The following is a 13,580-nucleotide window of genomic DNA, read 5'->3' on the forward strand; positions in this document are numbered from 1 at the left end:
GCGAGGGCTGCGCAGAGCTCTAGACGTGGGATAGACTGTTGCTTGCGTGGGGCTATTCTCGAGCGGGCGAGGATGAATGCTGTGTAGATCTCTCCCCCCTCTTCTTGGGCCCGCAAGTAGGCTACTGATCCGTAGGCGACCTCGGAGGCGTCACTGAAGACGTGTAAATCCATTTTACATGTCTCTGGCCTCACCGTGGGTGGGAAGTAGCTTCGGCGTATATTAACGCCTGGGAGTGAGTGGAGTTCCATCTCCCACTCTCTCCAGGTGGATGCAAGGTGTGCGGGAATGGGGTCGTCCCAGCCCTGGTCCTTGTCCCACAATGCTCGTACAATCATCTTTGCCCTGGTGGTGTACGGTAGTATACATCCTAACGGGTCATATTGTCGGGCGAGTGTTCTGTACACACTCCGTCTGGTGGTCGGTATTGCCGTCGACCTTCCCTGCTCCGTGGTCAGGGGTTTGTGTCTATAGTGGAGCGAATCTGTTTTGAAGCGCCACACTAGTCCTAGTGTCATCTCTTGGGCTTCTCCTGGGATTGTGGCCATCCAGGTCTCGCTGCTTGCTGCCTTGTCCTCGGAGGAGAGGCTGCGCAGTACGTGCGGATCGCTGCTGGCCCACTGCCTGAGATCAAAGCCGCCTTTGATCAGAGAGGCGCGGAGTTTAAGTAGGAGAGCCTCGGCTTCTTCCTGGGTCGAAACGCTTTGTAGACAGTTATCTACGTAGAAGCTGTTCTTCACACTGTGTCGGACCTCTTCGTCCGCTGCTGGGTCCTCTGCGACATGTCTCTGTAGTGCAAATGTAGCACAGCATGGGCTGCATGTAGTTCCGAAAGGGAGGACTTCCCATTGGTAGATGGCTGGGTGCTCATCTCCTGGCCTCTCTCTCCATAGGAACCGCAACAGGGGCTTGTCCTCCTCTACTAATCTCACCTGCAGGAACATCCCTTTGATATCCCCACTGATAGCCACCTTGTCCTGGCGGAAGCGGAGTAGTACGCCTAGTAGGGAGGGGCCGAGTGTAGGACCGGGCAATAGCTCTTTATTCAGATTTTGGGATCCGATCTGGTAGCTGCAGTTAAACACGATGCGGTCTTTGCCGTTGTGATGAACCTTGTGGTGGGGCACGTACCACGATTCAGTCGTCTGGTCGGCCTCTTTAATGTCAATCTTTGTGACGTGTCCCGCTGTGATGAGCTTCTCAATCTCAGCGCGGTATACACTTTCTTGGGCGGGGTCCTTGGCTAAGCGCCGCTCTGTGTTTAGTAGGTACCGCTCTGTGGCGTCTTTCTTTGCGTGAAAGGTAGGCATCCCTTCCCGCCGCAGGAGTGGCGTGGCGTATCTCAACACGCCGCTGACTGGGACTCTCTTTGTTCCCGTCTCGAGGAGGTTAATGGCGTAGATGTCGTCTTTAGAGCGAATGTCTTTCTTTTCGTTCCTAAAGGGCATTTGTTCTAAGGTCCATAGCCTCTCTACATGCTGCAGGAGTGCGGTGTCTCCCTCTGTGACTCGGGAGTGGAGACAGCTAGTGGCTGTGGTTCGGTTGAGAGATTTGGCGAGTGGGCCTTGGAGAGTCCATCCTAGGCGGGTCTCGACTGCTGCAGGACAGCCTCTGGGTCCGGTATGAACCCGGTCTATCGGGACAATGAGGTCTGCATGGTCGGAGCCTATCAACAGTGTCGGGGTAGCACCGTCTATGAGTGGGATCGGTAGCTTGCGTAGATGTACATATTTCTCCATCAGCTTGGCTACGGGGTATGTGTACCGCAAGAGTCCTATTTCTTGGCTGGTGAAAGCGTCTGTAATCCTGTACCGTCGCTCGGGCTGGCCGCTTGCTGCGATAGAGAATGAGACATTCTCGCCCTTTATCGTTTTCAAATCTCTTCTTATTGTCCGAATTGTCATTTGGTTTTCGCTCCCCCGCAGCCCTAGCTGGGCCGCAGCGGACGCGAGCAGAAGGGTCTTCTCTGACCCGTCATCAAGGACGGCGTAAGTGTCCATGACTTTATTCTGGTAGCTCAATGTCACACGGACTACCTTTAAGAGCACTCTGGCTCCGCTGCTGCTGGCGGGGTCGATGTACATGACGCTTGCTTTGCTGCTGGATGGTGCGGGTGGAGGCCGCCGTCTGTTACTGTCGTGGAGTATGTCCAGATGGGCTCCATCGCACCGACTGCACTTTTTCTTTAAGCGGCATTCGGCTGCCATGTGTGATCGCGCACAGCGAAAACAGCGTCTGTTGGACTTTATCCATTGACTCGCTTCCTCCGCATTCATCTTGGGGAATGAGTCACATTGTGACAGCCAGTGTTCTTTCTCACAGTAGGGGCACACTATCTTCCACTTCTCCTTTCTTGAGGGGGTACTGTGGCTCCTACTGCTTGGCACTGACTCCGATTGGTGCATGACAGTCACCGATCTTCTTCCATCATTTAGTCTCCTGGTTCCTTCTCTGGAGCCAGGGGTGCTCCGTCCGAATGTATCTAGCCGTAAGCTGCTGACTTCTCTCGCCAGGAAGTCGGCTAGATCGAGGAGGTTCGGTTCGGGGCCATTAGGGTCTCGGTGGTCTCTCTGCCGCCTAAAGCGCTCCTGTCGGGCGGGCGGTAGCTTCTCCAAGATCCTCTCTACATTTGAGTTGGCGTATAGTTCATGCCTACCCTTTTCCCTCTGCGCTCCCAGCATCCCTACCAGGGACTGCACTCTGATGGACAGGTCGTCCAGTGCTCGATTGTCTGTTGCTGGGGGTAGGCGGTCGATGTGCCTGATCTCCTGGATCACGTAATCCCATATACGTCCATATCTCTGGTCCAACGCTACCAGCGCTGCGGTGTATGGGGTCGTGGAAGTGGCGTAGGCGAGCGATATGTTGTGCGCGCGGGGTACCTTTAAATGCTTCAGTAGTATCGCGTATTTATGGCGTTCATCAATGACATCCACCAACATTGTCTCCAGACACATGCGGAGCTCCGTATACTGGGCCCGGTTCTCCTGGGTGAAGTCTGGTACCATAGGTGTGCCAATGTATGACGCGGATTGTTGATACATCGGCGAGCGTTGGGGGAGAGGCCTCCTAGGCGAGTCTCCTCCTGCTCCTTGGCGTGGGCTGGTACCGGCTGTGTACCATGGCCCGCTGGTCCAGGTGCTGTTCCTCTGTGCGGGTCGTGCGTCGTGCTCACCCGTGAATAGCGTCGGGGGTCTGTAGCGCAGCTCCGCGGGGGTATAGCCTGGGCTGTACTGGACCTCCTGGTCCGGTAGAGTACTGTGCTGTCGTCGGGCGTGGTTCTCCTCCTCTTCCTCTTCGTCTTCCGTTAGGTCATCCAGGGCTTGTAGTCTCTGATTTAGCCTCTCCGCAGTGTATGCTGCTCCTTCCCGGTGGCTGGGTCTCGCTTGGACCGGTTGGGGAAGGGGGTCTGCGGGGGGTATAAACCTCGTCTGTTGGTCAAGTTCAGGGTCGCTTACTCGGCTAGGGGATGCCGCCCTGGAGTGATGTCTAGACGAGTTCCTGGAGCCTCTGGTGGAGGGAGGGGGTGTTGTCCTTCTGATCAGCTGTTCTATTAGTTGCGCTTGTGCTCTGTCGCGCTCGGCTTCGCACTTGGTGAGATCCGATTCTCTCTGGGCACCGGTGGCGGCGCGGGGGGGCGTCGGCCCGGTCTCTTGCCATATTCTCTTCCATCTGAATGCGTCTTATTTCCAGGCGTATGTGCTCTTCTTCGCTCCGTTGCTGTATCTGCAATCGATCGCGTTCACCCTGGAGTCTATCGCGTTCAGTAGAGGCTTTCAGGCTGACGAGGAATGCCTGCTGTAGTGTCCTCTCTGCCTCGCTGGGAGAAGACGGTTGTATAGGGGAGCCGTCCCTTGGGGTACTCCGTGCGGAGTCTTGGAGCTCTATCTCCACGGTGCTCTCCTCATCTTCTTCCGTGCCGAGTTCTCTCTCGGTAGTGTTGTCTTCCTCCCGGGACTCGTCGGGGACTACTTCTTCGGTATTGGCGGGGTGTAAAGTCATGTCTGGTTCCCCCTGGTCCCCACCGTGAGCTGGGTCAGTTACGTTAGAACCCATAGGGGCCTCTATGGTCGGGGTAGCCTGGTTGTTAGGGTTAGACATAATTTTACTTTCTAGTTTTACCGCGTTTACTGTTGGTAGAAGACTAGGTTGTTGACTGACAGCGTAAGCCTCTAGGTACTGAGGGAGCTGTCGTTTGCGCCGCGGGCGTTGTTGGTTAGGAGGATCGTTTCGTGGAGTGTTCATCATAGGCCATTTTAATATTAATAACACTATATTAATATTACACTGATTACCCTCCGGCTCGAAGGACCAATTGTAACTGAGGGGTACAATTCCCTGACTGTATGGTTAGATATGATACTTACTACCACTACCTCTTGTACTTTAGACTCTGGCCACCCAGTACTAGGTATAAATTATTATGATAAACACTCCCACCTGATGAAACGGATCCAACACAAATGTACCAAGTCGAAAGTCTGCGTTTAATAATAATACATAGCAAAGGGTATGTACAACGATCACTTAATTACATTTATGATTTGAAATAGTATGCACTTTTATGGCAAATGAGTATTCGTAGGTAGATCAATATCGAATGTCCAATCTCTGATTGCGCAGGAAGCAAATATACAACCTGGAATATTTAGGGAACAATAGCAATGATACTTGAATGATTATATAGCTGGATACACTAGGGGAAGGTTCCGACTGCTTGTAGGACAGCTGGAGGGGGGGGGGGGGGGTAGAGTCTGGCTGTATCCCGTCTGGCCGAGGGTATCCTGGGAGAGCCCACAGTCGTGCGACCCGGTGCCCAGCGATCCTCGATCCACAGATGAAAGCAGTTGGACTCTCTGTGGCCGGCGTCCTCCGGTCCACGATGGAGAGACGTGAGGCGACCTCGTCGTGTAGAGCGTCTCCTCACCTGTCGTCCTCTCCGGGGGGGGTATTTCCAACACACCGCAGTGTTGGCCTTTATCCATAGAATAATCAAAGTACTCAAAGCATAATCCAAGCCGGGGAAGGCTAGCCGTCGTCGGTAGAATAATCCAATATACAGGTCCACTCGCTCTTTGGCCTGGAGCTCCTCGGGTGCAGCTTCACGTGGGGTCAACCACCCTGGATAAGCGTCCAGCTGATGCCCGAAACGATGGGGGTGCTGATTACTATAGAACTCTTACCGCACGAGGCACTATATATGAATAGACTATTATTAGCTTAATAGAATACGTCCAACTCGACGATATAGTGCCAAATATGACTATTCAAATATTAATATACACGATGTCTCAATGCCGATACTGGGCCGAATTGGCCTTACTGCCCACACGTGGTTCGCGGGGAGGCTTTTGCGTCTGTCACTCTGTTGGAGGGTAAGGAACTGGACTAAAAGAAAGCTCTACTTTAATAGCGCAGTATATATACGCACTATGAACAAATAGTACCATTAGTGGTGCGGTAGACATATTCCTACGCGGAACTAGGACTTGTCCATACATGTTGAGCGGTACGATTGAACCTGGTCTGAGGGGTATGGCGACCTGGCACCAAGGTCTCGTCCAATGGTAGAATGGAGACTATTATGGGATGTTCAGTAGACTAGAAGGGATATTCAATGCATATTGTACAAGGAATATACAAGGGATATCAGGGGATATACAAATACAATTAAATATATATATATAAATAAATATATATATTCGGTTTAATCTGATCCTTCAGAACAATAATAATAATAATGACTCACTGACCAAGAGACTGACAGAATAACAACACTAGGTGACTATTGTTGGAATAACATTACACACGACCTGTCTCCCATCAACACGGTTGAGCCTAAACACTAAACAATGTAATTCGGGGTCAGCCCTAGTGTGTGTGTGTGTGTGTGTGTGTGTGTGTGTGTGTGTGTGTGTGTGTGTGTGTGTGTGTGTGTGTGTGTGTGTGTGTGTGTGTGTGTGTGTGTGTGCGTGTGTGTGTGTGTGCGTGCGTGTGTGTGTGTGTAAATTAAACAGTGTAATTGCTCAAAAGCCATAACCTAGTTGTGAGAACAGAATCAATCATGTCTTTGTCTGAGGCCAGGGGTGGTGACTGTGTCCTACAGGGAGCTCTGATTGGTGGATAGGACTGAAGCATGATGACGGGAAGGGACACGTCTGACAGGACTAGACAAGGACAGGACGTGTCTTCTACCGCACGCTGTACTCCTGCCTGGCACGGGCCCAGGGTTGCACGCACGCACGCACGCACACACACACACACACACACACACACACACACACACACACACACACACACACACACACACACACACACACACACACACACACACACACACACACACACACACACACACACACACACACACACACACACACACACACACACACACACACACACACACACAGAGCTTCGCAAAAGCCTTAAGCAAAGATTAAATCAGATGAATTAAGGAAGTGGTACCTAGATCTCATGTTGTTCAGGAGGAACTGTCAGGAGGAACTGTCAGGAGGAAGGAACTGTCAGGAGGAACTGTCAGGAGGAACTGTCAGGAGGAACACACACACACACACACACACCGAGCTTCGCAAAAGCCTTAAGCAAAGATTAAATCAGATTAATTAAGGAAGTGGGACCTAGAGCTCATGTTGGTCAGGAGGAACTGTCTGGAGGAACTGTCAGGAGGAACACACACACACACACACACACACCGAGCTTCGCAAAAGCCTTAAGCAACGATTAAATCAGATTAATTAAGGAAGTGGGACCTAGAGCTCATGTTGGTCAGGAGGAACTGTCTGGAGGAACTGTCAGGAGAAACTGTCTGGAGGAACTGTCAGGAGGAACTGTCAGGAGGAACTGTCAGGAGGAACTGTCAGGAGGAACTGTCAGGAGGAACAGGAGGAACTGTCTGGAGGAACTGTCAGGAGGAACTGTCAGGAGGAAGGAACTGTTAGGAGGAACTGTTAGGAGGAACTGTCAGGAGGAACTGTCAGGACGAAGGAACTGTCAGGAGGAACTGTCAGGAGGAACACACACACACACCGAGCTTCGCAAAAGCCTTAAGCAAAGATTAAATCAGATGAATTAAGGAAGTGGGACCTAGAGCTCATGTTGGTCAGGAGGAACTGTCAGGAGGAACTGTCAGGAGGAACTGTCAGGAGGAAGGAACTGTTAGGAGGTACTGTTAGGATGAAGGAACTGTCAGGAGGAACTGTCAGGAGGAACTGTCAGGAGGAACAAGAGGAACTGTCTGGAGGAACTGTCAGGAGGAACTGTCAGGATGAACTGTCAGGAGGAACTGTCAGGAGGAAGGAACTGTTAGGAGGAACTGTTAGGATGAAGGAACTGTCAGGAGGAACTGTCAGGAGGAACTGTCAGGATGAACTGTCAGGAGGAACTGTCAGGAGGAACTGTCAGGGGGAACTGTCAGGGGGAACTGTCATGGGGAACTGTCAGGATGAAGGAACTGTCAGGAGGATGAACTGTCAGGAGGAACTGTCAGGAGGAACTGTCAGGAGGAAGGAACTGTTAGGAGGAACTGTTAGGAGGAACTGTCAGGAGGAACTGTCAGGATGAAGGAACTGTCAGGAGGAACTGTCAGGAGGATGAACTGTCAGGAGGAACTGTCAGGAGGAACTGTCAGGAGGAACTGTCAGGAGGAACTGTCAGGGGGAACTGTCAGGAGGAACTGTCAGGAGGAACATGAGGAACTGTCTGGAGGAACTGTCAGGAGCAACTGTCAGGAGGAAGGCACTGTTAGGAGGAACTGTCAGGATGAAGGAACTGTCAGGAGGAACTGTCAGGAGGAACTGTCAGGAGGAACTGTCAGGGGGAACTGTCAGGGGGAACTGTCAGGAGGAACTGTCAGGAGGAACATGAGGAACTGTCTGGAGGAACTGTCAGGAGCAACTGTCAGGAGGAAGGAACTGTTAGGAGGAACTGTCAGGAGGAACTGTCAGGATGAAGGAACTGTCAGGAGGAACTGTCAGGAGGATGAACTGTCAGGAGGAACTGTCAGGAGGAACTGTCAGCAGGAACTGTCAGGAGGAAGGAACTGTCAGGGGGAACTGTCAGGAGGAAGGAACTGTCAGGAGGAACTGTCAAGAGGAACTGTCAAGAGGAAGGAACTGTCAGGAGGAACTGTCAAGAGGAAGGAACTGTCAGGAGGAACTGTCAGGAGGAAGGAACTGTCAGGATGAACTGTCAGGAGGAACTGTCAGGAGGAAGGAACTGTTAGGAGGAACTGTCAGGAGGAACTGTCAGGAGGAACTTGTGGTGGTAGTGTGAGCGGCTATTAATAGACCACTGCACTTAAATATAAACATTAGTCTACCTGGAGACTCAATGAGGTAATTGTAGATGTCGCCATAAGACGCGTCTGGCCATTTAGTGTGATACTTTTTTCATTATCGTGTTCGGCTGAAAGGACACTGACCACCGAAGCCCCCCCCCCCCCGCCCCTCTGATGGAACATTCAACATTCATTCGCACGCCATCTCGCGCCGTTCAGACTCCGTTGACAATCTGCATATGTGTATGGGGAGTAGGTGCTGGAAAAGGGACTTAAGCTCGGCCGATTTAGTTCTGATCGATTAGGAATGGGTCGCGCCGTGTTCAGGAGATTGAAGCGCATAAAAGTCTATTCGATCATGTCTCTAGCACCCCCACAGCCGTAGCTGCAACCACTTACATCACGGCTCTCATCCACATTCATTAATTTGCTCCCCCCGATATCTCCTCCCCGATTTCAATGTAACGCGGAAGTGCAGTGGTCTATATTCGGAGTTGTGAAGGTGAGAGGAAGTAAGAGGAGAGGTAAAGGGCTAGTAGGTGTTCTTTGTGTACTGGACCCTGGACTGGCTGAGATACCCCCTTGTGTACTGACCCTGGGCTGGATGACTACCCTGAATTGTGAACAATCCTTTTTTCTGTCGGTGAGCCCGTTTTGTGCGTTTGACCCTCGGACTGAATCACAACCATTCTTTTGCTTTTTCCTCTGGGTTCTGCCCTGAGTTCAATAAATACTCGTATTGATTGATATTGCTCTTGTGTGGACATTCAAATTTGTTTGTATTTGAACCGTGGCAAGCCTGAAACCCACCAGGTACGTCACACTATGTACAGTATATCCTACTATGTACAGTATATATCACTATATCTCACTCTGTAGTCTATCTCACTCTGTACAGTGTATCCCACTATGTACAGTATATCCCACTCTGTACAGTATATATCACTATATCTCACTCTGTAGTCTATCTCACTATGTACAGTATATATCAGTATGTGCAGTATATCTCACTATATATCACTCTGTACAGTATATCTCACTATATTTCACTATGTACAGTATATATCACTATATCTCACTATGTCCAGTGTTCTCATTATATCTCACTATGTACAGTATATCTCACTATCTCACTATGTACAGCATATCACTATATCTCACTCTGTACAGTATACCTCACTATGTACAGTATATCTCACTATATCTCATTATGTGCAGTATATCTCACTATGTACAGCATATCTCACTATAGCTCACTATGTACAGTATGTATCACTATGTACAGTATATATCACTATATCTCACTCTGTACACTATATCTCACTATGTATCACTCGTTACAGTATATCTAACTCTGTACAGTATATCTCTAACCAATGACAAGTGTGATATGTCTCACTGCGTCAGGACGCAGCATGTGATCATACATTTGTATCACGCATTTGGTCAAAGGCAAAGCGTAGAGAAGCTCACGTCGTCCCACATGGCGGAAGAGAAAATGACAGGATTAAAACTAATCACCAGGATCACAACCGTTCCAGAAGTAAGTATCCATGGAAGAATTGTCCCAAATCCCCCAAAATGTGTCTAAATGTCAAATGGTGCATTTATATAGCGCTTTATCCAAAGTGATTTACACTTTGTTCCTCACATTTTACCCACTCACTCACACATTCACACACCGATAGACAGCAGAGGCGACCGTGCAAGGTGACGAGCTGCTCATCGGGAGCCGCTAAGGGGTTAAGTGTCTCGCTCAAGGACACTTCGACATGCTGCCCCGGGAGGAGCGGGGATCGAACCGGGAACCTCCGGATTACAAGACGACTGCTCTATACCCTGCTGTGCCCCTGTCGCCCCGTTTCGGAATATATGAATGAATATGTTTTCATCTACCGTCCTCCTGGGGACCGGCCCTACATCTGTTCTAGACCGGCCCTACACCTACACCCTGGGACGTCGGGACGCCCCGTCACTTCAAGCCGTGCTCATGACATTGTGAGTACCGTACTGCCCGAGTCCACTGAGCCAGCAGGAGGCGCCGCTGTGCTTATTTACCTGCAACGAGCGGTTTAGTGCTCAGGTGCATTCAGCTCTACTCTCTGCTAGCCTCAGCTCAACAGATACAATGTATTACTGCTGTGCTGAAAAGCAACACACTGTGTGTTACCAACACAACTTATGTAATTTTTTAACACATCTTTAACTCTTTGGTGGCCATACCCGAGATAAGTCGGGTTATCTCGCCATGCGTTGAGCGCCATACCCTGAGATTTCTCGGGTTTTGATCCTTTGATCTTTTTCCTTTGATCCCCGTTATATACGGTCAGCCGGAACTCTCTAGGTGTCCCTGGCTCATCTGCCTACGTTGGAATTGCAATGCCGATCGAATCTCACCAGGTGGCAGTATCGCCTTTTGAACTCTTGTTAGTCTAGTTCAAACAGTGTCTGTCCTGATCCCTTTCTGTCGAGACTCGCTCTGAGGGGGAGAAGCTATTGCAGAGCAATCGCTAGAAGATCTTCTCGCCTCAAAACCTATAGTTTCCCGTATACACAAGTAATTACATATAAACGAGTAACCGTGATCGCCGATGGGATCATGGGAATTATTCTTTTTGGAGTACCTTCTGGCTAAGGTAAGGTATATTTTATGTTTATTTTATCGAACCTGGAACATGTTTCTGTAACGATCACAGTGTCATATTTTACCAGACCTAAACCAAGCTTATTGTAACGATCGCATTTGTGGGGTAAAACTGTGTACTTGAGGACAACACGTCTTTAACATCTGTATGTGTGTACTTAACACTGGGTGCCGCGCTGTTTTCGGGGCCCATCTATTCAGTGCCACGCTATAAACGATAGGAATCCGTCACCTTGTTTGTAGAGCTATAACGATATTATATATTATAGCTATGGATACAATACTATGGTCATTTCAGGGGAGGAAATTAGGCCACTTTACTCGCCAAATGCGAGTATTTTTTTACGTTTGGCGAGTGATTCATGAAGACCACTCGCCAGTCTGGCGAGTTGACAGTGCCACGAGAGCACTGCACAAGACCCGCGGACATATATAATGTTTAATAAAAGTTCCCGCAGTACTGGCCAACCCGCGGACATATATAATGTTTAATAAAAGTTCCCGCAGTACTGGCCAACCCGCGGACATATATAATGTTTAATAAAAGTTCCCGCAGTACTGGCCAACCCGCGGACATATATAATGTTTAATAAAAGTTCCTGCAGTACTGGCCAACCTGCGGAAATATAGAAATGTTGAATAAAAGTCCCGTGGTACTGGCCATCAGTCAAGGAAGCACTCGCAAACAGATAACGTTAAACACAGAAGATGGAAAACAGACAGACTGAGCAACGGGGAACTGCATCATTCCAACCCTAGTACAACTCTCGAGTCCAAGGCACGGACACATTTAAATTACAGAGGTGTATGTTAGTCTATTGCGCACCGGACTACGACGTAAGGTTAGACATTTTATTTCATGCTCAAAAGCCCCTGGCTTGCACATCGCAGTCACGAAAGGGGCTAGCTCAACCAGTGCACAACAGCAGACCAACCCAACTGACGTTACCACAACACTTGATGGTACTATCACAGCACTGTCGTAAGGCCACCGTGCCGTCTTAAAGGCACAGTGAACACTCGGATGCATACACAACATTGACGTGGCTTGACAACCGAGTTTCAAAGTTAACTTGATTGACTGATTGAAAACTTTATTAACAGATTGCAGAATGGGTACAATACAGTACAGCTCAATACACACAATTGTTAAGGGGATGCAGACCAGAGAAAGACTTTCGTCTTGTTTACATCAGGGTCCCCCATTTTCAATTCATCATAACATATGACATACACAACATACAGATAGACAGTACTGCTACATCTATACATTTCACATCTATCTATCTATACACTTCACAACATACTTCGGTTTTTTTCTTTCACTGCCCAACCCAGTCCAACCCAGCATCTTTCACTGCCCAGTTCAGCCCAACCCAGTCCAGAATAGATCCCTCTTTCATGTTAATATGTGGTATGCTAATATTGTGAAGAGTAGAGACTGTTATTAATGTTTTATGCTAATAAATATTTTAAAGAGTAGAGACACGGTGTGATTATTACTATGATTGAAAAATCAATTTAGACGAAGACATACAAAGAAGTAATTATCACAATTAGCGATTTTTTTTGGCTGGTAAAAAATCAGTTTGTCTGGTAAAAAAAATCAGATACTCGCCAGTTGGCTGGTAAGCCAAAAAGTTAGTTTCCTCCCCTGGGTCATTTGCCAGTGACTTTCTTCCGGTCAAGATGCAAAAAAGAGATAATTTTTCCATGCATACATTCACACGTTATACCGTAATGAATATAAGTATGTTTTTAGATCGGTCTGGGGTAATTCCTGAAATGCTGAGGAATAGCCTTATAGCCGTATTATAATATAACCGTTGCCGTTTCTTGCCTGGACCCGCTATTATTCTCAAATCAAATCTGTATCATAGGTATTATGTTTCATCATGAATGCATGAAAGGGGGGGGGGGGTGGGGGGGGGGGTAGTTTTTTTATGCTTTGATCGCCACCGTTGTGGACTAACGTTACAGACACACGTTCGGATCGAGCTGAAGACATGCTTGGATCAACGCAAGGTTGATATCATATTATAGCCCTTACCTTGACTTAGGATGTACCCCAAAAACAATATTCTAATTATCTGATTGTGATTCCAAGTAGTGATGTCCATCGTGTCGCCAACATAATCCACCACACATCATGCGTCGGGAGCATTTGATTCTTCTTAATCCGACTGTTATAAACGCTATAAACCCATTAGATCGACCCACAGGCCAAGATACTAGGTTTCAAAGGGTGCTCAATACCGCCGTCTAGCTGGATGCGGCCGGTATTGCACCTTGGCAAGTAAGTACGGGTGCAATTAGCACCGTGCAATCCATTCTTTGTGGATCTAGCCCATAGTCGCATACTCACACATACACACAGCAGACACACAGTATCTCCGCATGGCATGCATATAAATTAGAGGTGGGCATAGATTAATTTTTTTAATCTAGATTAATCTATCTGCAATCCTGGATTTAATCTAGATTAATCTAGATTAAAATGGCTAAAAAAAAAAAAAAACTGCCGAAGGCATTCAAAATATGTGTGTTCTACCCAAATAATGACCAGAAGTAAGTCCTTACTTTTTCTTTCCTCCTTATGTTTCTCAGGCCAGGTGGCCCATTCATTTACACCATGAGCCC

The 13,580-nt window shown here is 48.6% G+C and overlaps 1 protein-coding gene across 1 annotated transcript in view; it reads right to left on the reverse strand.

Moving 5' to 3' along the window:
• Positions 1-13,580, reverse strand: part of prkn (parkin RBR E3 ubiquitin protein ligase) — a gene marked incomplete at its 5' end in the record, with an annotated part of 340,196 nt that overhangs the window by 291,730 nt on the left and 34,886 nt on the right. The window lies entirely within an intron of this gene.

The sequence above is a fragment of the Notolepis coatsorum genome (assembly GCF_963971535.1).
Source record: "Notolepis coatsorum genome assembly, chromosome: 9".
In the NCBI taxonomy this organism is placed as follows: Eukaryota; Metazoa; Chordata; class Actinopteri; order Aulopiformes; family Paralepididae; genus Notolepis; species Notolepis coatsorum.